This window comes from Leptopilina boulardi, unplaced genomic scaffold, assembly GCF_019393585.1.
Source record: "Leptopilina boulardi isolate dan_hultmark-lab unplaced genomic scaffold, ZJU_Lbou_2.1 LbouV2_310, whole genome shotgun sequence".
NCBI lineage: Eukaryota > Metazoa > Arthropoda > Insecta > Hymenoptera > Figitidae > Leptopilina > Leptopilina boulardi.
In genome coordinates this window covers 283,435-297,134 of record NW_026137875.1, presented here as the reverse complement: position 1 = coordinate 297,134, position 13,700 = coordinate 283,435, and the positions used below count along the sequence as shown (strand labels likewise).

Here is a 13,700-nt window from a genome sequence, read left to right as displayed (position 1 = left end):
TATATATATATATATATATATATATATATAAGGTAAGCCAAATGTACCGGAATTAATTGAACTAAATAATAAAACAATATAATATGTAATAAATTTTTTTTTCCTGTAGAAAATTTCAGTAAAATTGTACGAAAAATTTATTCTTTCCCTCTTTTTTCTTAAAAAAATCTGTAGGTACACAGAAAATTAAAAGGCATTAAAACAAGCTGCAACGCTTATTATTTTAATCCAATTCTGCTTATTTTAATCCATTTTAGTATTAAAATAAGCAAAATTGGATTAAAATAATAAGCGTTGCAGCTTATTTTAATGCCTTTTAATTTTCTGTGTAGGTATATACAGAGGTATAGATAAGAAATTGATTAAATTTCTAAAAATAATAATTTAAAATTTTATTTGTTTTATATGAATCATTCTACGCCCTACTGAAAATTCTCATATAGGATCTTATATAGGATCTCACATAAATTCATATATTAAAATCCACATAAAATCCTATGTGTCATGTAAGAAACTATATAGGATCCTTTGAAAAATCATATAGGAAATTGAGACATGATTTGAAGTAGGATTCGATGTAAATTCTTACAAACGTATTCTTATGTAATAAGTTATGTAAATTCCTATGTGAAATCCTACAATTTTTTCTGGTCACATTTTTTCTTTCAATTTCTTATGTCAATTTCCTTCGTGTTTTCTCACTAAAAAGATACCAAAATTCATTGCTCAATCCTTAACCAGAAATTTTCCTATATCAAATCATACATCAAATCTTTTTTCGATTCTTGAATAAAAAATTATTACAAATAATCTGACATGAAATCATATTGAAAATCCTCACGGATTTCATGTAGATTCTGAAATATTTATATTTAAGATTTCACATAGAATTATATAAAGGAAACAATATAGGATTTCATATAGGAATTTTCAGTTGGCAGACGGCAGTTTATAAAAATTAAAAATTATTTAATTAAAACTCAAATAATATTACTGTAATTCAGCTGAAAAGAAAAGAAATTGTGCTTTGCAATACACCTTCTGAGTTAGAGTCTCAGCTTTTATAGTATTCAAGACTGATCTCAACTGTGAGAAAAAAAAATTAGCACCATCTGGCGGAGTAAAAGTGGAACTATGATGATATACATCGATATTTGAATTTCCTATATAATTTCCTATATAATTTCCTATATAATTTCCGACATAATTTCTCATATAATTTCCGACTTGGTATCTTAGATGGACAATTAAAACAATGACATCCTCATATGACATCCCACATAAATTCCTATGTGATGAATTCTTACATGAAATCCAATAAAGGATCCTATATAGGATTTTATATATGATCCTACATAAGATTTTAAATGGATTTTTATAATATATTTCTGTATGATGAATTCTTACATGAGATCCTATATAGGATTTTATGTAGGAACCTACACAAGATCCTTTAGTTCAAAACACTGCTTTCCTAAACGAAGTAAAAATAAACGGAAAAAAGTTCATATCTTATAAACAAATTAAATAATTTAATATTAAAGGTTAAAAAACAAAATGTTTATTTAGACAATGATTTTAATGGAATAATTTGAAACTTGTTACTCGGGAGTTTCGGAGGATGCTGATTATAAATTTGATATCAACTAATATAGTAAATGACGAATATTATTATTTTGCTAATAAATTAAAATTATCGATAGAAAAAGAATGAAAACATGTTGAAAAAATTGGAAGAATTATTATTTTGGCTGCATTGTAATTTTTCCATAAAAGAAAAGTTTTAAACTCGTTAAAAAATGCAAAAAAATATTTTTACTTCATTCCGAAGATTATTATTAAATATTGTTGACTTTGGATTTTATGTTTCTTGTAATAAAAATATAGAAACGTGAAAAGATTAAAAAAAATTATTGTTGCCTTGCTCTTTTAAATTTATTTTTTAAGAAAGTTTTGAAATCGTTAAAAAGTTTTTTTAAAAAATTATTTTGCCTTAAGGGGCCGTCCATAAACTACGTTACCTATTTTAGGGGAGGAGGAGGTCTAAAAAGTATGAAAAATTTGTAACGTACTTTATGGACAGTCCCAAAGTAGTTGCAATTATAAAATTAAGTAAATACTTTTTAACGAATTAATATAAGAATTGATTACACAGGCACACAAAAAAAAAAGTTGTCTGTTTCTTGAACTACACATATATTTCCTATAGTATTTTGGCCCGCTGAAACCGAATCTGAGGTCAGAATTGCTCCATCACCCTCAGTTTTTTTTTAAATCGACCAAAACCACCCTTAAACGGACAAATTCACACTTCGGAGATAAAAAATAAATCAACTTATTTTTTAAAAAAACCAAATTTTACATCTACGAAACTTTGCTCCACTAACTCAAAAACAAAGCCAGCATTGATCCAGCACCCCCTGAATTTTTTTAATCGAAAAAACTACCCCTAATCTGAAGAATAAAATTCAGGAGGTAATATACAATACAATAACTGATTGAAAAATTTTACAGCCAGGTATGTTTCCGCATTGCTGGAGTAAAAATACCTGGTTATAAACTTTTTTAATCAGTTATTTTTTTGTTTTACCTCCTAAGTTTGATTCTTCAGATTAAGGGTAGTTTTTTTTATTTAAAAAAATTCAGAGGGTGATGGATCAATGCTGGCTTTATTTTTTTGAGTTAGTAGAGCAAAACTACATACATGTAAGGTTCTGTTTTTAAAAAAAGCCGGTAATTTAATATTTTTTTACTTCTTAAATTTGAATTTTTCTATTTAAGGGTGGTTTTGGTCGATTTAAAAAAAATTTAGAGGGTGAGGGAGCATTTCTGGCTTTGTTTCTGCCTTGCTGGAGTAAAAATACCTGGTTATAAAATTTTTTAATCAGTTATTTTATTGTTTTACCTCTTGAATTTGATTCTTCAGATTAGGGGTAGTTTTTTCGATTAAAAAAATTCAGGGGGTGCTGGATCAATGCTGGCTTTGTTTTTGAGTTAGTGGAGCAAAGATTCGTAGATGTAAAATTTGGTTTTTTTAAAAAATAAGTTGATTTCTTTTTTATCTCCGAAGTGTGAATTTGTCCGTTTAAGGGTGGTTTTGGTCGATTTAAAAAAAACTGAGGGTGATGGAGCAATTCTGACCTCAGATTCGGTTTCAGCGGGCCAAAATACTATAGGAAATATATGTGTAGTTCAAGAAACAGACAACTTTTTTTTTTGTGTGCCTGTGTTATTATCGTAATAATTGATAACTATTAAAGTAATACTAATTCGTTAAAAAATATTTACTTAATTTTATAATTTCCCAACTACTTTAGGCAAAATAATTTTTCAAAAATTTTTAACGATTTCAAAACTTTTATCGCAAATAAAATTTAAAAGCAAGGCAACAATAATAACATTTTAATCTTTTCATGTTTCTATACTTTATTACAAGAAACATCAAAATCCAAGGACAATAATACCCCAACTGACCCTATTAGTTGGTATCAGCATCCCTCAAAACTCCCGAATAACAAAAATCCTGTTAGTCGGATTTTTTTACGAATTTGACAGATATTATCCCCTATTTTTTTCAGTATTTTTTCCAAATCTACCAGATATTTTTTCTCATATTTACTTATCATCTTTTCCGAATCAATTGGAAATTATACCGACTATTTTTGCAAATATTTTTCCTATCGTTAAGTAATAATTTTTTCAAACTAATCGGAAATTTTATCCTTATTTGATAAATAAAGGCTATAAATAAAAAAAATAAAAGTTTGTATAAAAAGTTAAATTTATTTACAAAACGACATAAAAATGATTCTATTCGAATTCTATTAATATTAAAATACTTAAGTATATTTCTTAAAGAAAGGCAGAGGTGTATCTTTTATAATATTTTGGTTTCAGGAAAATCACATTTATGAATTAAAACTGACAATATTTGCAATTAACCTGATCACTTTTGAATCCTCTTCCGTTTTTTTTTATTTATTTTTTCTTCCTCTTTTGTGTCCTGTTTGTGGATTAATGTCCATCAACATCCTAGAAAAACAAATGTTTCCATTATTTATAAAAAATAGTTAGTGATGTTTAAAAAAAAGTTAAATTTCGTTTTGAGTTTAATTTTTTGATCATTTTTCTCAGTGCATTTCTTTATGAATCCTAAAAAAGTATTGTTATAAAAGTATTAATTATTACTTACCTTTCAATGAACTCCTTGAATATTATTAAATCAAATTTTTCACTTCACAAAAAAGTGACTTTCACTATTATTATTATACTATTATATTATATTATATATTATACTATTGTATGTTTTTTTAGCAATAAAATTTTATGATACATACAAGAAATGATGAATTCTTACATGAAATCCAATAAAGGATCCTATATAGGATTTTATATATGATCCTACATAAGATTTTACATGGATTTTTATATATATATATTTCTGAATAATGAATTCTTATATGAGATCCTATATAGGAATCCATATGAGTTCATACGTACACTGTAAAAAATTTCGGAATTTTTTCCTATAAAATAGTAGGATATTTTTCCGAAAGTAGGTGGAAAATACGGTTTTCCGAATGTTTAATAGGAAATATATCCGAAAAAAAGGAGAAGAAATACTAATTGCACGGAAAAACGGAAATTCATCTAGAATATTTGGAAAAATTTCCGAAAATGATGGATTTTTTTCCAATATAAGTGGGCAATATTTCCAAAGAAAGTAGGAAAAAAGCTTTTTCCACATAAAACGGGAAATTATTTATCACCATATGGAAAACTTTCAGAAAATGATGGATTTTTTTCAATGTAAGTAGGAAGTACTTCCTATAATATTTGGAGAAATGCTTTTCCACATAAAATGGGAAATTATTTCTATTCTTTATATTTTTTAAGTTTTAATAATTTTTCTGGAAAAGGAAGAATCATTATTTTTCTGCTGCACAAAAAATTATTTTTTAGCTTTGCGAAGTAATTCAGAAAATAATGTAATCTTTTCAATATTTATCGGAAATATTTCCAAAGAAAGGCAAAAAAATGTTTTTTGTATAGCAAATTGTAATTTTTTTTTCTCTTTGTAAATTTACTTATTTCACTATGATTTGTATCGATTTGTTTTATTATATGACCATAAATAACCATTGCAAAAAATATAAGTTTCGAAAAAAATTTCTTGTATGTATCATAAAATTTTATTGCTAAAAAAACATACGATGGTTGAAAGATTCTTTTTCGATTTGAAAGGTTTTTCACATCTGGTTTGTCTTAGGATGACCAGCTACAAGGGTTTCTTATTACCAGAAAGCCTATTTTATGAGTTTTTCGGGTCTCGTTTTTTTCTTATAGATTTATTTAGACGAAAAGTTTTCAAAATTTTTCGTATTGAAATATATAGGTGAAATGTTTGAAAATTTTTCACATTTTCGACGACATTTCCTCAGAGAGGACTTTCAGGAATCAGTTTTTTTAAACATCACTAACTACTTTTTATAAATAATGGAAACATTTGTTTTTCTAGGATGTTGATGGACATTAATCCACAAACAGGACACAATAGAGGAAGAAAAAATAAATTAAAAAAAACGGAAGAGGATTCAAAAGTGATCAGGTTAATTGCAAATATTGTCAGTTTTAATTCATAAATGTGATTTTCCTGAAACCAAAATATTATAAAAGATACACCTCTGCCTTTCTTTAAGAAATATACTTAAGTATTTTAATATTAATAGAATTCGAATAGAATCATTTTTGTGTCGTTTTGTAAATAAATTAACTTTTTATACAAACTTTTATTTATTTATTTATTTATTTATAGCCTTTATTTATCAAATAAGGATAAAATTTCCGATTAGTTTGAAAAAATTATAACTTAACGATAGGAAAAATATTTGCAAAAATAGTCGGTATAATTTCCAATTGATTCGGAAAAGATGATAAGTAAATATGAGAAAAAATATCTGGTAGATTTGGAAAAAATACTGAAAAAAATAGGGGATAATATCTGTCAAATTCGTAAAAAAATCTGACTTACAGGATTTTTGTTATTCGGGAGTTTTGAGGGATGCTGATACCAACTAATAGGGTCAGTTGGGGTATTATTGTCCTTGGATTTTGATGTTTCTTGTAATAAAGTATAGAAACTTGAAAAGATTAAAATGTTATTATTGTTGCCTTGCTTTTAAATTTTATTTGCGATAAAAGTTTTGAAATCGTTAAAAATTTTTGAAAAATTATTTTGCCTAAAGTAGTTGGGAAATTATAAAATTAAGTAAATATTTTTTAACGAATTAGTATTACTTTAATAGTTATCAATTATTATGATAATAATCAATTCTTATATTAATTCGTTAAAAAGTATTTACTTAATTTTATAATTGCAACTACTTTGGGACCGTCCATAAACTACTTTACGAATTTTTCATACTTTTTATACCTCCTCCTCCCCTAAAATAGGTAACGTAGTTTATGGACGGCCCCTTTAGGCAAAATAATATTTAAAAAAACTTTTTAACGATTTCAAAACTTTTTTAAAAAAGAAATTTAAAAGAGCAAGGCAACAATAATTCTTTTTAATCTTTTCACGTTTCTATATTTTTATTACAAGAAACATAAAATACAAAGTCAACAATATTTAATAATAATCTTCGGAATGAAGTAAAAATATTTTTTTGCATTTTTTAACGAGTTTAAAACTTTTCTTTTATGGAAAAATTACAATGCAGTTAAAATAATAATTCTTCCAATTTTTCAACATGTTTTCATTCTTTTTCTATCGATAATTTTAATTTATTAGCAAAATAATAATATTCGTCATTTACTATATTAGTTGATATCAAATTTATAATCAGCATCCTCCAAAACTCCCGAGTAACAAATTTCAAATTATTCCATTAAAATCATTGTCTAAATAAACATTTTGTTTTGTAACCTTTAATATTGAATTATTTAATTTGTTTATAAAATATGAACTTTTTTCCGTTTAATTTTATTTCGTTTAGGAAAGCAGTGTTTTGAACTATAGGATCTTGTAAAGGATCCTACATAAAATCCTATATAGGATCTCATGTAAGAATTCATCATACAGAAATATATTATAAAAATCCATGTAAAATCTTATGTAGGATCATATATAAAATCCTATATATGATCCTTTATTGGATTTCATGTAAGAATTCATCACATAGGAATTAATGTGGGATGTCATGTGAGGATTTCATTGTTTTAATTGTCCATCTAAGATACCATGTCGGAAATTAGACAAACAAAATTATTTGTTTAAACATTTTTAAATTCCAACCAAAATTTAGTTACGACAACAAAATAATTTGGTTAACACAACTCCCGACCTTCAGTTTTAAAACAGAGGTTCGATCGCAGGCGGAGGTGAGATTTTTCAAAGTCCATAAATATTTCAATTGGATAAATATAAATTCAATGTTAAATAATTGATAATAAATAAATAATGAGATAAATAAAAAAGATAAAAAGAAAAGAGATAAGGTAGAATAAAATTTTTAATTTTACAAAAAAAACTGTTGGTTTGATCAACCAAACATTTTTGTTGACCTAACAAAAAAAATTTGGTTGAGCCAACCAAACATTTTTCGTATGCCAACAAAAAAAATTCAACCAAATTTGTTGGTTGACTCAAACAAATAGTTTGGTTGCTTAAATACCAACAAAATTTTTTTGTTGGCCCAACAGTGTTGTCAGATGACTATGGCGCTTTCCCCCTAGATAGCTAGATATTTTCCACTAAAAATAAATTTTTTCCCCTAATTTTCACTAGAAAAATAAAAATAAATAAATAGAAAACGTAAAAATTCTTAACTCAACGCAAAATTTAAAATTTTTGACACTAATTATACAAAAGTTATTTAAAGTTAGAGAATAGTTTAATAAAATTTAATATAGTTCAAGGTAATAAATATATAACAATAATGATAGATATTTTTGTGGAATTTCATTTATTTAAATATTAATTCCAGTTACAATTTATTTTTAAAATTTATGAACTTAAGAACACGGAATAGACATTGCATTAATAAAATAAACTTCGCGAATAAACTGAACTAAACAGCAGTGCAGGGCTTGGCACGTAGAAGAGCATCCTTTTTTATAGAACTGTATGACTATTTTTGATTGTCCCAGTCTGAATATTTGCTCAATCGCCATCAGTGTAACCAATCAAATTCACTTAAATAGTTTAAACTTAGTGATCACACTTTTAATACTTCAGATACAATTTACGTAGAAAAAATTACATTTAGGTAAAAACACTTAAAAAACCCGGTAAAGAAAAATAAAAGATACTAAATTTCCTACTAAAATATTTCTTCTACTAAAAATGTTACTGAAGGACCAAAATCTTACTATAAATTTAGTGGGAAAACCACTAACTTGGTAACACTGTGGCCCAACCAAATTTTGGTTGCTCTGACTAAACATTTTTCTCAGTGTTCGGTGATTTTTGATATTTTTCTATCAGTTTTTGAAAGAAAAATTTTCTATTACTCTCTAAATTTGAATCAGCGGAATCTCGCTGATTCTCAGCTATAAGTATACCACTGATTCTAATCAGCTTATATGCACTGATGAATTAGTGGAATTTCACTGATTTTTCAGCTTATATCCCCTGATTGGTACCAGTGGTATACATATCGCTGATTCAAATTTAGAGAGTAGTATTACTATATGTAAATATAAGGAATGAAACTATTTTAACACCAATTCTAATACTTGTTACAGGGCGTATTAGAATTTAACATTTGGAGTATTCATAATACAATTATGAATTTCGCAAAAACTATTCTAATTTTTGTTTCTAAATATATTATTTTTATTTTAGGCATTCTTGAAAAATAGTAATGAAATCTATTACCACCCCAAAATCTGCAAAATCTTCCGCAATTGTAACTTAATATACTAAATATGAGTGTCAAAATATTAAATATATCCTTACAAGATTTCTTTCCGTGTATCACTTTTGAATCGAATCTCGATCCACATTTTGTGACAAAAAAAATTATAAGTTTCATTAATTACATTAAAATTCTCAAAGTGAGAATTTTTTTATTAAATCCAGATCAATCCCATATTTTGCATATTGGTTCTTTATCACATTTAAATGCATCACTAAATCCTTTTACGTTTGGCATGAGTCCATTTATTCTCAAATTCGATTTTGGATGAAAATCAGTATTTTCTTGTGCTAAATATTCTGGTGTTCCGCTCTCACAATATCCCTAATAAATAAATTAAATTTTAGTAACTGCGTATATCATCATAAATATTCTGAAACCATAAACAAGACTTACAAAAGCCATAGAAACAAAATACAATTGATCTGAATCCAAGTTTTCTAATCCTGGTAAACGTTTATCTTTAATATTGTCTTTCTTCATTTTTTGCTTGTAAGCTCCATAAGCTGCAATCAACCCTCCGGTATCAGCAATAGTTTCACCTTGAGTTAGTTTTCCGTCTACCTAATTTACATAATAAATTTTATTTTTCAATTATATCTCATTCAAAGTGTTGTTTGAATAATATTCAATTAAATTTCATTTACTTTATAATTATTATAATGATCCACAAAACATTTGGCCCTCTTCTCGTATTCACCAATCATTTCGTCTGACCACCAAGAAATTCTATTTCCATTTTTATCATATTTTCGTCCTAATATTTGAAATAATTTTTTAAAAATATGTAATATATAGTACTGAATAAACAAAAAAAAAAAATTCAAAAATCAATCCCTTCGGTTTTAAAAGAATTGAATTTAAACTAGTGAACTACAGTTTAACTTTTTTCATATATTTCTTTTCTTTTTATTAAACACAGGAATATGATTTTCTCTAGAATGATCTTAATTATACTATAATATTTAAAAATTTATGTTTATCAAATTACCTTGGTCATCAAATCCATGAGTCATTTCGTGACCCATTATATAACCTATGTATCCATAATTTATCGCACTGTTGAAATAAAGAGGAAAGTTTTTTTAAAATACTGTTAATTAAACATTTTTTAAATACAAATATATGAACAAAATTGTTAAAATAATACATAAAAGTTATTAAAAGAGTTTTTTTTTTAATAATTCAAAACTTTTTACTTTCTAAATTTTAATCAGTGAAATTTCACTGACAAAATAGTTGGAATTTAGCAATTGAATTATTTCAGTAAGATTTTCTTTAAAATTCAATCACATTTCACTGAAAATCAGTTGAATTATTACTGATTTAAACAGTCAAATCTACATTATCATTAATCGGTAAAACAGATATGAGTGTTTTAATAAGTAAAGAATTCTACTAATTTTCAGTGAAATATGACTGAATTTCATGTGGAAATTTTACTGAAGTTGTTGAGTTGCTAAATTCCACCTATTTCATTAGTAAAATCTCACGGATTTAAATTTAGAGAGTATATTTCTATTCATAAAATAGTGAAGCGTTAATAATTTAGTAATTGAAAATATAGAAATACTTACTGAGGTAAATTCGAATTATACATGGGAAGTAAAAGTAGTGCAGCTGCAACATCTTTTCAACAAATTAACATTAATATTAAAAAAAATTACTTATATCTTTAACTATATTGCAAAACTTTTTTTTAATTATATACTCTAAAATTATTTTTTTCGGATAAATTTGCCAATTACTGTGCGATTTATATGTTGAAGTGTTATTTATAGATATATTTATACAAAAATTAAAATCCCAAAAATATAATATATTTAAACAAATTAATCAACGTTTAATTTTAAAGAATAAAATTAATAATAATATAGTTTAAGTCCTTCGCAGTCTAGTGTAAAAATCATCGTTTTTGGACCCAAAACAATAAAAAAAAAATTCCCAAAAAAATATTATTTCATTGTATTAAAGGTTTTTGGTGTCGCTGAATCCGAATTTAATGATGGAATTAAATAAATTCAAAATTGTAACCCTTGATGCATAAAACAGGTTTTAAAAAAAGCGCAGTAATTAATATCCTACAGTTACTCTATACATTTAAACAAAAGTAAATTTTCTTTGAACTTACTCAAACTATTCGTGCTTTGTTCATAACCAGCATTATAGGTAAGTGGTGACATAATAACTCTGTAAAAATACATTAAAATTATGTGCTTTAAAGTTAAATAATTTAATCTAATTACATCCCAGATAGCACCGAATTTTGCAGGAAGTTAACAGTAACTGAACGACCATAAGTTCGGAAGTTAACACTGTTAACTTCTCGCTAACTTCCCAGAAGTTTTAAATGTCCTCAGAGTATAAGTTAACACTGTAAACTTGCTGGAATTTATAAAGCTAAATTTGCCAAAAGTTTTTTTGTAAGTAAGTTTGCATAAATTTTGCAAGAAGTTTTTTCTGATAAATTCAAAATTAAAAAAAATATTTTTTTTTCAAGATGTATGTATTTTAGTACATCCATAGTTTGTCTATACATACACTGTAAAAAGAAAGTTCTAAAACAGTACGGAAAAATACTAAAACAGTACCGATTTCAGGTATCAAAATAGAACCAAATGACAATTTAGTACCTGAAGTCGGTATTAAATTAATACCTTTCTTTTCACAGTGTAGATTGAAAATAGATTTTTAAATTTAACATAAAAATTTTGTGTAAAATTATACAAAGCAAAACTTTCAACAAATTCACTTTTCTACCTTTCAACAAGTTCACAGAAAAAACCTAGTCTCATTTTTGTTACAGTTCAAAATGAGTCAGTGCTAAATGACATAGAAAGTGGCGCCACCAACCTGACTCATTTTGAGTTCAGGTTTTTTCTCCCACGTGAAAAGATTACCGGTAAACTCCGCGAAGTAGCTCCGCGGAATTTCCACAGAGCAGCTCCGCGGATTTTCCGCGAAATTTCCGCAAATTTTTTTTTTGCATAATAATATATTTATGTAGTTATTTAAAATAATATAAAATTAAATTGTGTATATTCTACTTAAAATTACTTTTTAATTTTTAGTTAACAAGTGAGAGAAGACTTTGACACTAATTTTGTTAAGAAAAAATTGAAAACTATAAAAATAGGTTCACGGTTATAGCCGGTAAAGATGTATGTATTTTTCTTTTCTACTTAAAAAAGTAATCCCAAAATTGATATCAGATTATTGCATTAAAGAGAGTTAAATATATAATAGATTAAATAGTTTTTTATTTGTATTTATCCTTTTTATAAGACAAGAATAAAATTCATTTCATATAAAAATTTTATTAATAAAAAAATAAAAATGCATTTGTCATATGATACTGATTTCTATTTATTTAATAAAATTTATTTCACTCATTATATATTTTAATTTTTAGTAGGGTTAAATTAGGTTACAATTAAAACTTTCAGAAAATAACTTTATAATCTAAATACAGGTTATAAGCTCTTAAAAAGGTTTGGAAAAAGAAATGATTTCCCTGTCGTTACCGTTACTTATTGATGGCTTCGTAATATGAAAATTTTATACGACATATGTTTAACATCCCCAAAAATTGTATTCTTGCTGCTGCCTAGTTCTTGAGTGACATCGATTTGTTATTCTTCTAATGCTTCGTATTTTCATCATGTCTTGAAATAAATATATTATTATGCAAAAAAAAAAAAAAATTGCGGAAATTTCGCGGAAAATCCGCGGAGCTGCTCTGCGGAAATTCCGCGGAGCTACTTCGCGGAGTTTATCGGTAATCTTTTCACGTGGGCTGTGTTAACAGTGTTAATTTAAACTCTGATGACATTTTAAACTTCTGGGAAGGTAACGGGAAATTAACAACGTTAACTTTTAAACTTATCTTAGTTAACTTTCTATTAACTTTCTGTAAAGTTCGGTGCTATCTGGGATGAAATTAATACTAATAATGAAATTAGGTAATAGTAATGACTTACGGCTCAGGATCATTGCTCTCTAGTTCACGAATATTTTTGGCTGTTGTAAATCTTATATATTTAAAAAAAATGATTTTATTTTCGAAATAATCTGGACCTAACGGAATCTACAAAAGAAATATTAATTAAAAATTTCTTAATTTTTAATTTTTCAAAAAATTTAATTCATTTAAAACATTTTTTAACTCAAAATGTTTTAACCCCTTGACTGTCGACGAGATTTCCACTAGTTGGGCCAAAAGTGTGTTGAAAAAAATTTTAATGAATTTTTATGAAACTTGGTATCTTAAGGTTTTCAGGGTCGCTGATTACGAACCTAAGGTCGGTTTTTCAAAATTCAAAATGGCGGATCCAATATGGCGGACGACAATTTGAAAATATAATGTAATTTTCTTAAAAATGGGTATTCGGGGGTTTTCGGGGTCGCCATCTTGAATTTTAAAAAACTGATATCAGATTCGTAATCAGCGACTCCGAAAACCCCTGAGTAACCATTTTCAAGCGAATTGTATCATATTTTCAAATTGTCGTCCGCCATATTGGATCCGCCATTTTGAATTTTGAAAAACCGACCTCAGATTCGGAATTAGCGACCCCAAAAACCCCCGAGTAACCAGTTTCAGAAATATTTGAGATGTTTTTCATCACTTTTTTTAAGTTGCGCATATATGCGTAAAGAGCACTTTTGGCCAGTTTTAGTTTTTCGCATATATGCGTTAGCGACAGGCAACGGGTTAAATCAATCAAATAATTGAAAGAAATTTTTTGCTTCTTATAATGAGGAAGCAAAATGTTCGAT

General features: G+C 26.4%; 2 protein-coding genes across 3 annotated transcripts in view; one reads left to right on the top strand and one right to left on the bottom strand.

Annotated features, from left to right (window-relative positions):
* Positions 1-13,700, top strand: part of LOC127283717 (uncharacterized) — a 189,354-nt gene that overhangs the window by 104,211 nt on the left and 71,443 nt on the right. The window lies entirely within an intron of this gene.
* The window catches only part of LOC127283720 (endothelin-converting enzyme 1-like), a 33,806-nt gene that overhangs the window by 11,866 nt on the left and 8,240 nt on the right, over positions 1-13,700 (bottom strand). The gene's annotated exons all lie outside the window — the stretch shown is intronic.